This window comes from Macaca mulatta, chromosome 19 (assembly GCF_049350105.2).
Source record: "Macaca mulatta isolate MMU2019108-1 chromosome 19, T2T-MMU8v2.0, whole genome shotgun sequence".
Lineage (NCBI taxonomy): Eukaryota > Metazoa > Chordata > Mammalia > Primates > Cercopithecidae > Macaca > Macaca mulatta.
The window spans coordinates 16,085,122-16,098,607 of record NC_133424.1 but is presented as its reverse complement, the minus strand read 5'-3'; the positions used below and the strand labels follow the sequence as shown (position 1 = coordinate 16,098,607).

At 51.2% G+C, this 13,486-nt stretch overlaps 1 protein-coding gene across 3 annotated transcripts in view; it reads right to left on the bottom strand.

Annotated features, from left to right (window-relative positions):
* Positions 1–10,444, bottom strand: part of CYP4F22 (cytochrome P450 family 4 subfamily F member 22) — a 43,830-nt gene extending 33,386 nt beyond the window's left edge. The window contains exon 1 of one of the 3 annotated variants that reach the window (XM_077976609.1): positions 10,398–10,444. The gene's annotated coding sequence lies outside the window, so the exon portion shown is untranslated. 3 annotated transcript variants of the gene reach the window in all.
* Between the last annotated feature and the right edge of the window lie 3,042 nt (positions 10,445–13,486).

The window sequence follows — 13,486 nt, the reverse complement described above, 5'->3', positions numbered from 1 at the left end:
ACGGGGTTTCACCACATTGGCCAGGCTGGTCTTGAACTCCTGACCTCAGGTGATCCACCTGCCTTGGCTTCCCAAAGTGCTGGGATTACAAGCATGAGCCACCACATCTGGCACATTAAGCTCTCTTACAGACATTTCTTTAGCATGCAGTGGGCAAATACTTTTTGAGCCCTGGTGATGTGTCTAGCTCAGTTCTAGGCGTTGAAGATATAATGGTGAGCAAGACAGACATGGCCCTGGCTCTTGAGAAAGCAGACCAATTACAGACACAATGCAGTGCGATATAAGTACACATGTCATGAAGGAGGACAAGTGGAGCAAGGGTAGAGATTGAATCATAACCCCGCGAAAGATACTATTTCCTAATCTTTAGAACCTGTGAATGTGACTTTATATGCCAGAGTCTTTACAGATGCAAACAAGTTAAGGATTTTCTTGTTTTTTTGAGACAGGGTCTCGTTCTATCGGCCAGGCTGGAGTGCAGTGACACAAAAACACAGCTCACTGCAGCCTCGACCTCCTGGGCTCAAGTGGTCCTCCTGCCTCAGCCTCCTGAGTAGCTGGGACTACAGGCATGTGCCATCACTCCAACTAATATTTTTAATTTTTGTAGAGATGGGGTCTCACTATTGTTGCCCAGGCTGGCCTCGAACTGCTGGCCTCAAGTGATCCTCTTGCCTCAGGCTCCCAAAATGCTGGGATTACAGGCGTGAGTCACCGCACTTGGCCAAATTAAGAATCTTGATCTGGGGAGATGATCCTACATTCTCCAGGAGGGACTTAAATGCAATCCGAAGTACCCTTATAAGAAAGAAGCAGGCTTGGCATGGTGGCTCATGCCTTTAATCCCAGCACTTTGGGAGGCTGAGGTGGGCAGATCACTTGAGCTCAGGAATTCGAGACCAGCCTTGGCCAACATGGCGAAACTCCATCTCTACTAAAAATATAAAAATTAGCCGGGCATGGTGGCAGGTGCCTGTAGTCTCAGCTACTCAGGAGGCTGAGGCAGAAGAATCGCTTGAACCTGGAAGGCAGAGGTTGCAGTGCGCCGAGATCACACCCCTGCACTCCAGCTTAGGTGACAGAGTGAGACCTTGTCTCAGAAAAAAAAAGCAGAGGGAGATCTGACATGCAGAAGAGAAGAAGGCCGTGTGAGGATGGTGAAGATGGAGGCAGAGATTCAAGTGATGAGTCCACAAGCCAAGGAACCACCAGAAGCTGAAAGAGGCAAGGAAGAGACCCTCCCCCAGAGCCTTCAGAAGGAGCGCGGCCAGGCCGGGTGCGGTGGCTCACGCCTGTAATCCCAGCACTTTGGGAGGCCGAGACGGGCTGATCACGAGGTCAGGAGTTCAAGACCAGCCTGGCCAAGATGGTGAAACCCCGTCTCTACTAAAAATACAAAAAATTAGCCAGGCACAGTGGCAGGCACCTGTAATCCCAGCTACTCGGGAGGCTGAGGCAGGAGAACCACTTGAACTCTGAGGGCGGAGGTTGCAGTGAGCCGAGATCACCCAACTGCACTCCAGCCTGGGCGACAGAGTGAGACTCCGTCTCAATAATAATAATAATAATAATAATAAGAAGAAGAAGAAGAAGAAGAAGAAGAAGAAGAAGAAGAAGAATTAATTTTTAAAAAAAGAAAGAGCACAGCCAATACTTGGATTTCAGACTTCTGTCCTCCAGCACTGTGAGAGAATAAGTGTGCATTGTCTTCAGCCACTGAGTTTGTGGTCATTTTGTTACAGCAGCCACAGGAAACTCATACACAGGTTAAGGGAATGAAGAACAATCCCTTTAGGAAAGGTGGTCCAGGAGGGCTTCTTGGAGGACGGGTCTGGGAGCAGAGACCTAAGTGAAGTGAGGGACTTGAAGTGAGAGTCTCGCTCTGTCGCCCAGGCTGGAGTGCAGTGGCGCGATCTCGGCTCACTGCAGGCTCCGCTTGCTGGGTTCACGCCATTCTCCTGCCTCAGCCTTCTGAGTAGCTGGGACTACAGGTGCCCGCCACCAAACCTGGCTAATTTTTTTTGTATTTTTAGTAGAGACAGGGTTTCACCGTGTTAACCAGGATGGTCTCGATCTCCTGACCTCTTGATCCGCCCACCTCGGCCTCCCAAAGTGCTGGGATTACAGGTTTGAGCCACCGTGCCCGGCCAAGACTTTCTTTTTAAATGCATGCTTGTACTTGTGCACGCGCACACACACACACACACAGACACAAACATACACAATGAACATCTGGATTCTATGTCTGCCTCCTCACTGATTGGCTATGTGGCCTGGTCCTCAGTTTCCCTGTTTGTACCTGGGGGTGACTATAAAAAGATGATCTCTGGGTCCACACCAGTGTGACCTTTTCACCTGCAGCCCAGTCAGGGGGTGTGGGCCCCAAAGCCCATCTTGGCAGGCTCAAAAGTGCTGACAGAAAGTCAACACATTCAGCCAACAGGGGTCACGTGAATCATCACATCCACCCCCAGGAGCCACCTGGCTGCAGTTTAGTTCCCATCCCAGCCACCGCAATCCCCTTTCTAACAGCCTGTGACTCCCATACTCTAACACCCTCCATGGCTCCCTACTCCCCTCAGCCTGACATCCAAAGCCCTTCAGGAACTCACTCCTGCCCATCCTCCACTTCAGCCTCAAAAAGTCCCCTCCTCTGGCTGAGCACAGTGGCTCACACCTGTAATCCCAGCACTTTGGAAGGCCAAGGCGGGTGGATCACTTGAGGTCAGGAGTTCAAGACCAGCCTGGCGAACATGGCAAAACCCCGTCTCTACTAAAAATACAAAAATTAACTGGGCATGGTGGCAGGCACCTGTAGTCCCAGCTACTCGGGAGGCTGAGGCAGGAGAATCGCTTGAGCCTGGGAGGCAGAGGTTGCAGTGAGCCGAGATCGTGCCATTACACTTCAGCCTGGGTGAGACAGTGAGACTCTGTCTCAAAAAAAGTCCCCTTCTCAGTCTGCTTTGAGCCCTTCTTTCTTCACTCAGTTTGTAAATGTTGGGGCTTCTTAGAGCCACATTGTCTCCCCTTTCCTCTGTGCCCACATCCTGAGGATCTCGCCCCTCCCCGTGGTTTCAGCAATCCTGTCTCAAAGGCAATTCCCATGTCTCAGTGTCCAACACTGCCAGGTCCAGCCAGCTCTGGAACATTCCCCTGGGGGCATCTCCTAGACCCTCAGATTCACCTCACCCTCTTCCTCCCTCTTTCAGCCACATCCAATCTGTTGCCAGGTCCTGCCAGTTGTCCATCCTAAACATCTTCAGAATCCATTCATCCTTCTCCATCCCCATCATCCCAACCCACATCAGGTCAGCACTGCAGTGGCCCCTTCCCACTGGTCCCCAGAGTTCCATCCTTTCTCCCCGCAAGAAGTCCATTCTGCACACACAGCCAGAGGGATCTTCCTCAAATTAAATCAGATCATGAACCTTCCCTGCTCGAAATTCTCCCATGGCTCTCCACGTTGCTCTAAATGAAATTTAGACTCTTTTGTTGTCACAGTTTTTCTTTTAGAGACAGAGTCTTGCTGTGTCACCCAGGCAGAAGTGCAGTGGTGCGATCATAGCTCACTGCAGCTGCAAACTCCTGATCTCAAGAGATATGATACCATATAAAATTTTCTTCCTTTCCTTCTTTCATTTTTTTTTTTTTTTTTTTTTTTTGACAGAGTCTCGCTCTGTCACCCAGGCTGGAGTGCAATGGCACAGTCTTGGCTCACTGCAACCTCCGCCTCCCAGGTTCAAGCAATTGTCTGCCTCAGCCTCCAGAGTAGCTGGGATTACAGGCATGCGCCACCACACCCAGCTAGTTTTTGTATTTTTAGTAGAGACGGGGTTTCACCATCTTGGCCAGGCTGGTCTTGAACTCCTGACCTCGTGATCCACCCACCTCAGCCTCCCAAAGTGCTGGGATTACAGGCGTGAGTCACCGTGCCCGACGACACTATATAAAATTGTCATTTGAGAGTTTCTCATCTGTATCTAGTTATATCGCATAGTTTGGAAACTTGTCTGAAACTGACTTTATCAATAATCTAATCAACAAAGATCATATCCATGTGTATGTGGTTAGACATTTTTATTTCATCGACTAACCCAGGACCATTTCAGTGATGCAAATTGTGTGCCCTCTGGTTCAGCTGAAACAGTCCTGGACTTTCAAAAATCTTGAATAAGTCTCCCACAGTTGTACAAATTGGGCAATTTAGGAATTTAAAACTTTAGATGATCATTTGGTTCCATTTTTATTTTGTTTTTATTTTTGTTAATGCAAATAGGACTTAAATGAACTTTGATCTCCATTTTAAATATTATTTTAAAAAGTCGTGTATCTATACATACGGCTCTTGAGGACTCAGCTTTCACTACAATACAGGATATGATCTCCATGTAGTTCACATAAACCTGCAGGCTGATTTTCCAGAGTGCTCGATACTGTTTTTTTTTTTTTTTTTTTTTTTTTTTTGAGACGGAGTCTCACACTGTCGCCCAGGCTGGAGTGCAGTGGCGCGATCTCGGCTCACTGCAAGCTCCGCCTCCCAGGTTCCCGCCATTCTCCTGCCTCAGCTTCCTGAGTAGCTGGGACTACAGGCGCCCGCCACCGCGCCCGGCTAATTTTTTGTGTTTTTAGTAGAGACGGGGTTTCACTGTGGTCTCGATCTCCTGACCTTGTGATCCGCCCGCCTCGGCCTCCCAAAGTGCTGGGATTACAGGCTTGAGCCACCGCGCCCGGCCTCGATACTGTTAATTACATCTCCATTAGGGCTAAAAAGAATGACCTACGTTTCTCTATATAGCTGTGTTGCTTTTGATGCTGTGTTACTGTACACAGTGTGTGCACTGGGCCGGGCGCGGTGGCTCACGCCTGTAATCCCAGCACTTTGGGAGACCCAAGTTGGGCAGATTGCCTGAGCTCAGGAGTTCGCGACCAGCCTGGACAACACAGTGAAATCCCATCTCTACTAAAATACAAAAAATTAGATGGGCTTGGCAGCGTGTGCTGTGGTCCCAGCTACTCGGGAGGCTGAGGCAGGAGAATCGCTTGAACTCAGGAGGCGGAGGTTGCCGTGAGCCGAGATCGTGCCACTGCACTCCAGCCTGGGTGACAGAGCAAGATTCCGTCTCAAAAAAATAAAAATGAAAAAAGAAGTGTGTGCACCGAGGCTCTGTGTGTGGTCCGTATAAAAAACCTGGTACCCCTGCGGGTTAAGTACTGCCTCCATTCATTGTTTACGCTGGAATTTTTCTCCCCATGGAATGTAAGTAAAACTTAATGTTTGTTACCAATAAATGGTAATCCTAAAAAAAAAAAAAAAAAAGAAAGAAAAGAAAAGAAAAAAGAGAGAGAGAAAGCTTTGAGGACCCAGGAGAAATGGTGGCAGCCTCTGGAAAGGGACTGAAGGAACTCAGGGCAGGGGTGGAAGGGAAACTTAAGTCTACTGTCCACTTTTCTAGTCCTTTTGGTTTCCTATACCATGAGCACATGTCACCCATTCAAAAACATTTAATCAATTATAAAAATGCATTAGTTTACTGCACAACACAAAGAGTGAATCCTAATGTAAACTATGGAGTTAGTTAATGGAGGAAAGGTATCAGCCGGGTGAAGTGGCTCATGCCCGTAATCCCAGCACTTTGGGAGGCCAAGATGGGAGGATCACTTGAACCAAGGAGTTTGAGACCAGCCTGTGCAACATAGTGAGACTCCATCTCTACTAAAAAACAAGAAAATCAGGCCAGGCACGGTGGCTCATGCCTGTAATCCCAGCACTTTGGGAGGCCGAGGAGGGAGGATCACTTGAGGTCAGGAATTCAAGACCAACCTGGGCAACATGATGAAACCCTGTCTCTACTAAAAACAAAAAAATTAGCTGGGCATGGTGGTGGATGCCTGTATCCCCAGCTACTTGGGAGGCTGAGGTGGAGGTTGCAATGAGCCAAAATCACACCACTGCACTCCAGCCTGGGGGACAGAGTGAGACTCTGTCTCAAAACATAAATTAATTTAATTTAATGTGCACTTTTGACTCCAACAGGCCTGGGTTCAAATCTCAGCTCTCCTCTTCCCTAGGTTAGCAGCCTTGGGTGAACCCAGTCCCTGCCATCAGCCTCCCTTTGCCAATCTGTGAAATGGGTCGATAATAACAGGACCTACCCCCTAAGGTTGTTTAGGACGGCTCAGTGAAATGAGGTATGGAAAGGCCTTGTCACGTAGCTCACAAAATGTTAGCCATGATGACTACTCCTATTATTGCTATTTGATAGAAGTGAGAGCAGTTCAAAGGTGGCACTCTCAGAATGCTGTGGGCGGCTGGCATGCCCACTCCCTATCTACACCAGCCCCCGATCTCATCCAGCAGGCCGGCCTTGGCAGAGGTGGCCCTGCCCTGCCGGGGCCCGCATTATCTGGCGGTGGTGAAAGCCAGTGACTGATTCTGCGTCCCGGCCCACGCCCAGGGTGCGCCGGTTTGTCAGGTTGGCCCAGCCATTCACCAGCTAAGGACTTGTTATACAAGGTGTGTGGGCTCCCAAGAAGGAATGCAGGGCACGGACCCAGGCCGACGCCAGGTATCAGATACATGCCTCTTCTTGAACTGCAGGGGTTGGGACCAGCCAGGAGCCTGACAGAAGAGCACCCCAACACTGGTCCCATCACCCTACATCCCAGCCCTCCTTTTCACTCCAAGCCTTTAGTCAAGGCAGCCTGCTCCCATCCACACTGATTCATGGTACCATCTTGAATTCCTCAACATCAGAGGGCTGGCTTTACCCCAGAGACTCATACATTCCCCCAAAGTGCCAGACCGCAGAAGGCCAGAGCTGAGAGGTGCCTTCTAAGTTGTTTTGTTGTTGTTGATTATTTGTTTTTTTGGTTTTTTTGTTATTGTTGTTTAGACAGGGTCTTGCTCTGTCCTTCAGGCTGGAGTGCAGTGGTGTGATCTTGGCTCAATGCAACCTCCCCCTCCTGGGCTTGAGTGATCCTCCCACATCAGCCTCCTGAGTAGCTGGGACTACAGGTGCCTGCCACCATGCTCAGCTAATTTTTTTTATTCTTTTGTTAAAAAAAATTAATAAAGGGCCGGGCACGGTGGCTCACACCTGTAATCCCAGCACTTAGGGAGGCCAAGGCAGGAGGATCACCTGAGGTCGGGAGTTCGAGACCAGCCTTACCAACATGGAGAAACCCCATCTCTACTAAAAATACAAAATTAGCTGGGCGTGGTGGCACATGCCTGTAATCCCAGCTACTCAGGAGGCTGAGGCAAGAGAATAGCTTGAACTGGGGAGGCAGGGGTTGCAGTGAGCCCAGATCGCACCATTGCACTCCAGCCTGGGCAGCAAGAGCAAAACTCCACCTCAAAAAAAAAAAAAATTAATATAGGGTATCCCTATATTCCCCAGGCTGGTCTCATACTCCTGGGCTCAAAAAAACCATCCTCCAGCCTTAGCCTCCCAAAGTGCTGGGATTACAGGCGTGAGCCACCGCGCCCAGCCTGGCTTCTAGGTCTTGAGTCTCCACTCAGCACTCTAAATTTCTAAGGTTCTGAGAAAGAGCTTCAGAGTCATTTATGACTAATGAAGGCAGGGCCGAGTTGGCAAATGGGGTAAAGAAGACAGTCCTATCGCAGCTTTGATCATATTCAAGCCTTTTGCTAAAAATTTCCTTGGCCCAAAGAGGATCCTGGCAGAAAAAGAAATTTCATAACCTAATAATCTAGACCATTGCAGGACTGTAATTGTTTCTGCCCACCATCCCAAGTATGGCCACACCTGGACATGAGCCTCAGAAAATATTCTATAAAGCTCTGCCTCTTTGCTGTGTTACCTCGGGTGAGTGTCTGCACCTCTCTGAGCCTCGATTTCTTCATCCATTAAGACAGAAGGCCTATTTACCCACCTCATGGGGCTGCAATCTTCCAGGCACACAGTAAGCCTTTGATCAATGATACCTCTCATTACTGTTGGTGCTGCCATCATGTTCATTATTGTGACCTGGACATCTGGGGTTTGGAGAATCAGGTCCAAGGTTTATCAACAAGGAGAGATTAGTCAGGCGCAGTGGCTCACGCCTGTAATCCCTGCACTTTGGGAGGCTGAGGCGGGTGGATCACTTGAGCCCAAGAGTTCAAGACCAGCCTGGGCAACATGGTGCAACCCCATCCCTACTAAAAATACAAAAATTAGACAGGAGTGGTGGTGCATGCCTGTAGTCCTAGATACTCAGGAGGCTGAGGTAGGAGGATTGCTTGAGCCCAGGAGGTCGAGGCTGCAGTGAGCTATGATTATGCCACTGTACTCCTGCCTGGGCAACAGAGTGAGACCCTGTCTCAACAACAACAAAAAAAAAAAAAAAAGAAAGGAAAGGAAGAAAGAAAGGAAGGAAGGAAGGAAGGAAGGAAGGAAGGAAGGAAGGAAGGAAGGAAGGAAGGAGGGAAGGAAGGAAGGAGAGATGGGTCCCATTCCCTGAATACCTCTCAAGTCATCCAAGACCCTCTGCAGATGCCAACCTGGGTCACCACCGGACACCAGGCTAGAGTTAATGTTACCATTCAGAAACCCAAGCTGGGCTATTTGGTGATGCCGGGGACGTCCAAAAGTGGCCCGGGACTTTGGGGTCAAACAGGGCTTGTTGTTTTCAAATCCCAGCTCTCCCACTGGACACTGGCCCTCAGTTTCCTTGCCTGTGAAATGAAGATGGTAGGGAAGATTTGGGGAGGTTCCTCCTCTTTGGGGTTTGGAGTTAGTCAAGGAAGAGTTTGATGCTGCCAACCCTGGCTGGGCACAACTCCAGGACCCAGAAATAAGGGGTGGGGCAAGGGGCACAGGGTAGGAGGAATTTTGGGTGCGGGGCTAGCCCTGGCCATCTCCTTTGCCTACGGGGCGGTGAGAGACACACAATGAGTGCATGCATGAGGGGTGAGCGGGCAGATGAACGAGGTGAGATGCCCTCAGCCTGGGCCTCTCCAGCCAGAGACTCCTCAGGTGGCCAGCCTCGGCCACCCTGCATACCCAGGCTGCACCAGGTCCCTGGGAGACCGGAAAACATTATCCTTCCAGCATCTATCAGACAAACATCACCTGGGACTAACCCCAGGACCTCACACAACCCTCAGAGCCAACTCTGGGCGCCAGAAGAACACCGTCTTTTCATAGAGGGGCTCTGCATCTGGCGTGGATGGGCAGAGGGTCCCTGATAGCAGTTGGACCACACGCCTAACCCCATCGGTTGAACGTACAGCCTCCCCTTCAAGACAACATACAGTGGTGAAATCTCACGGCGAATCCCCATTCAGCCCCAAAGAGGCGTCCCAGGGCGGGGCTTGAACCCATCTGGGATGTCCTGACCACGAGAGGGGTCTTCTGGAGGCCCCCTCCCTATCACAGAAACCCAGAGAAAAGGATGAGCCTAGGACTCCCAGGCTCAGACAGAAGAAAAAATAAAACCGCACAAATGCAGCAAACGTCGGGGACACACCCACGTGCCCCTCTCCCCGCGAGTGCCCCGGGCATGCAGCCCCGTCCTGGGTCCTGGGGGATCCCCGTGGCTGGCTGCGCTCCCCGCGACGATGCGCGCAGACCTTCGCCCTCATCCGGCCGGCACCGAACCTCGCGAGCCTGGGGTTCCAGCGCAGCGCTGCGGCGGCGCTCGGGTTACAGCCCCCATCACGCGCGCACTCACCCGCGGGTCTCAGCCTCCTGCCCTCGATTCGGATCCACCGGCGCCACTACCTGGGATCTGACCGCGCCGTCCCGCAGCCCAACCCTTTAACCCCGCCCGGCCCGCGACAAGGGATCCACCCCGCCGGATACCCCGCCCCGGGCCCCCGCAGGGCTCTGGGCGGGGACGCCAGCGCTTCCCCCAGAAAAGCGGGGAACAAGAAATAGGCGTGTGGAGGGGTGGAGAGAGAGAGAAAGAGAAAGAGACTGAGACTGAGATGGAGACACGGAGAGAGAGAGACTTGGACACCGATAAGTCCCAAACCATCAGGCTCCCCGCCCTCCTGCCGCTGCTGGGCCGCATTAGCGCCCAAGTCCCGCTCTGGACCACCCTCCTCCCACACCAACACCCCCCACGGCCCTTACTTCCAGGTTTGCTCCCAAGTTTGGACAGCGATCCCTAAACCATCAACCCCTGGGGCCCCACTGACCCCTCCGGAAGCCTCCTCTGGAGGCCTCAGGAATTCTCTGGCTCCCCCAGCCCTTGGGAACCAGCCGTTCCTCTCTCTCTGGATCCTGAGCCTAACCTCTCCCCGGCACCCACCCCTGGAGGCTCTGCAGCCTACAACACCCTCTTCCTCCAGGAAGACCTCCAGCCTCAACAAGCAGCACCAGAATGGTTCTGCTCCCCGCGCGCCACTCCTCCCCACCCACTGCCAGACACCTTGACCTTCTGACCAGGATGTTGTCCTTGGCCAACCCATCTGCTCCAGGTGTGTCCAGACAAAGTCAGCTCCGCCTCTGGATGTGTCTGTCCTCCTGGGTCGGTGGGTGGATGTGTGGCTGACCTCAGCAAGTGGGCAGACAGATGAGAAGACAAGAATCTCCACTTGCCCCAGCAGGTGGTAAACTTAGAAGACTTCCTTATCCCTCTTTTTTCCGATTATACTCTCTCACTTGGTGCTGGGCCCTTGGGAAGAGGGCGTGGAAGGTGTGGGGCATGTCGCCAGGTGAAGAAGAGGAGACACAAGTAATTGAAGTTTTGCTGCTTGGAGGAGGCAGACATGAGGTCAGGGAAGGCGACGTGCAGGATGTGACATTTGAGCTGGGGCTGCAGGGAGAGGTTGGATTTCAACAAGTGCAGAAGAGGGGGTAGGGCTCAAGCACAGAGAAACTGGAGGGTGTGACTTGGCAGGTGGCTTTCCCTGGCCTTGGAGTGTGAGAGGTGTGGAGGCCGGAGGGATGCAGGAGTTGACTGTGAAGGCCAGTTTGAATGGCTGGGTCTTGATCTGGTGGGCAGTGGGGAGCCATGGATGGTGCTTGAGTAGGGGAGGTGCCCCCTGTTAGTTGATTGGTCTCACTCTATCATCCAGGCTGGGATGACTCCTGGGCTCAAGCCATCCTCCTGCCTCAGCCTCCTGAGTAGTTGGGACTACAGACACATGCCACCACACCCAGCTAATATATTTTTCATTTTTTTAGAGATAGGGTCTCACTATGTTGTCCAGGCTAGTCTCAAATTCCTGGGCTCAAGCCATTCTCCCAACTCCTAGAACTTTAAAAAATAATTATTTATATTTATTTGTGTCTTTAATTTTTTTTTACTTCTGAGGAAGAGCTTACTTTTATTAATTTTTTATTCGTAATTAACACAGCATTAAAGCCTATTTTTTAGGGATATGAATTTTGTTTTGCCAATAATTCTGGCCAAGGCAGAGCTTACTAGCACTTTGGAAAATGCAAAGATTCACATAGAGTGACGTTTGAGAGGGACCCCTGCAGTGGCTACAGGGGACAGAGGCAAAGGGTGGGGGTAGCTGAGACCCAGGAGGGGGTTAAGGATGAGGTCCCGGAGGTCATCTCTGTTGGCCACTGGCTAAATACGGGGTTCTAGGGAAGAGAGAAGGAAAAGAAGGCATCTGCCTGACTTCTCTGCTCTCAAAGAGCTGGAGACCAGGAAGGAGGAGTAAGTGAAAGGGTCGGCAGCACTAAGAGTGGGCTTCGTGGGTGTGTGGCCTTGAGCTAGTCACATGACTGCTCTGAGCCTCCCTCTCCCTATGGATAAAATACAGGAGAAGCCCACGTGATGAGGTGGTGTTCAGTCCCACTGCTGGCACAGAGCACAGGCTGGACAAACATCAGCTGTTTGAGTTTGCAGTTGATTGGGGCCATCCCAGCACAGCAGAGTTTTCCGCCAGGGAATGTTTAGCAACATCAGGAGATCACACTGCTGGGTGGGGGATGGAGGTAGGGGTGGGAGAATTGGGGGTGGTGCAACTGACATCTAGTGGGTGAAGGCCAGCGATGCTATTCAACATCCTGCAATGCACAGAATACCCCCACCCCCAAAGAATAATCCAGCCTCAAATGTTGACAGTGTTAAGAAAAGATTGGGAAATCATGGGTCACCTTCAGTCTAAAAGTCTCGTGGGATGATATTCAGGGAGACACCCAGGAGGCGACTGGGCTCAGTGTGAGGGCACCTCCTGAGAAGTGCATCTGTGAATCACCTGCCTTGGGAAGACGGTGGATGGCATGGCAGTAGGTCAGTGAGATCACTCAGGAGGGAGGTGGGCAGAGAAGAAGGGGGGAGCAGAAGTGGGAATCACAGCCACTTTTTTTTTTTTAAGATGGAGTCTCCCTCTGTCGCTCTGTTGCCCAGGCTGGAGTACAGTGGCACAATCTTGGCTCACTGTAACCTCCACCTCCTGGGGTCAAGCGACTCTCCTGCCTCAGACTCCCGAGTAGCTGGGATTACAGGCGCACACCACCATGCCCAGCTAATTTTTGTATTTTTAGTAGAGACAGGGTTTCGCCATGTTGGCCAGGCTGGTCTCAAACCACTGACCTCAGGTGATCCGCCTGCCTTGGCCTCCCAAAGTGCTGGGATCACAGGCATGAGCCACCGCGACTGGCCTTTTTTTTTTTTTTTTTTTGAATGAGACGGAGTCTTGCTCTGTCACCCAGGCTGGAGTGCAGTGGCGCGATCTTGGCTCACTGCAACTTCCACCTCCCGGGTTCAAGCAATGATCCTGCCTCAGCTTCCTGAGTAGCTGGGATTACAGCTTCATGCCACCACGCCGGGCTAATTTTTGTATTTTTAGTAGAGACAGGGTTTTGCCATGTTGGCCAGGCTGATCTCGAACTCCTGACCTGAGAGATCATAGCTACATTTATAGAGAGGACAGGCAACAGCACAGAGCTGGAGATGGAGTTTGCGGAAGAGTGGTAATAGGCACCATTACTTGCACCTAGACGTCAAGGAATCCAGGCTCTAGAACTGTGCGGTTCCCATGCAGTCACTGGGCTCAGTTCCAGCCCATACTCAATGCAGCCACAGCCCCTGTGTGCCCTTGTTCCCAGCAAAATTGCTCTTGGAATGATTTTTTTTTTGTTTTTTGTTTTGTTTTGTTTTGTTTTGTTGAGACAGAGTCTTGCTCTTGCTGCCCAGGCTGGAGTGCAATCTGTGATCTTGGCTCACTGCAACCTCCACCTCCCGAGTTCAAGCGATTCTCCTGCCTCAGCCTCACAAGTAGCTGGGATGTGCCATCACGCCCAGATAATTTTGTATTTTTAGTAGAGATGGGGTTTCAGTGTGTTGATCAGGTTGGTGTCCAACTCCTGACCTCAGGTGATCTACCCGCCTCGGCCTCCCAATGTGCTGGAATTACAGGCGTGAGCCACCGCGCCTGGCTCTTGGAATGATTTGTTTAGCCCTGGATAGGACTGTAAACTCCATGCAGGTAAAAGAGATCTTTCTTTTTCTCTGCCTTGTCCCCAGCCCCAGCTGTCACACAGCACTTATTCATTCAACAAATGCCAAGTTT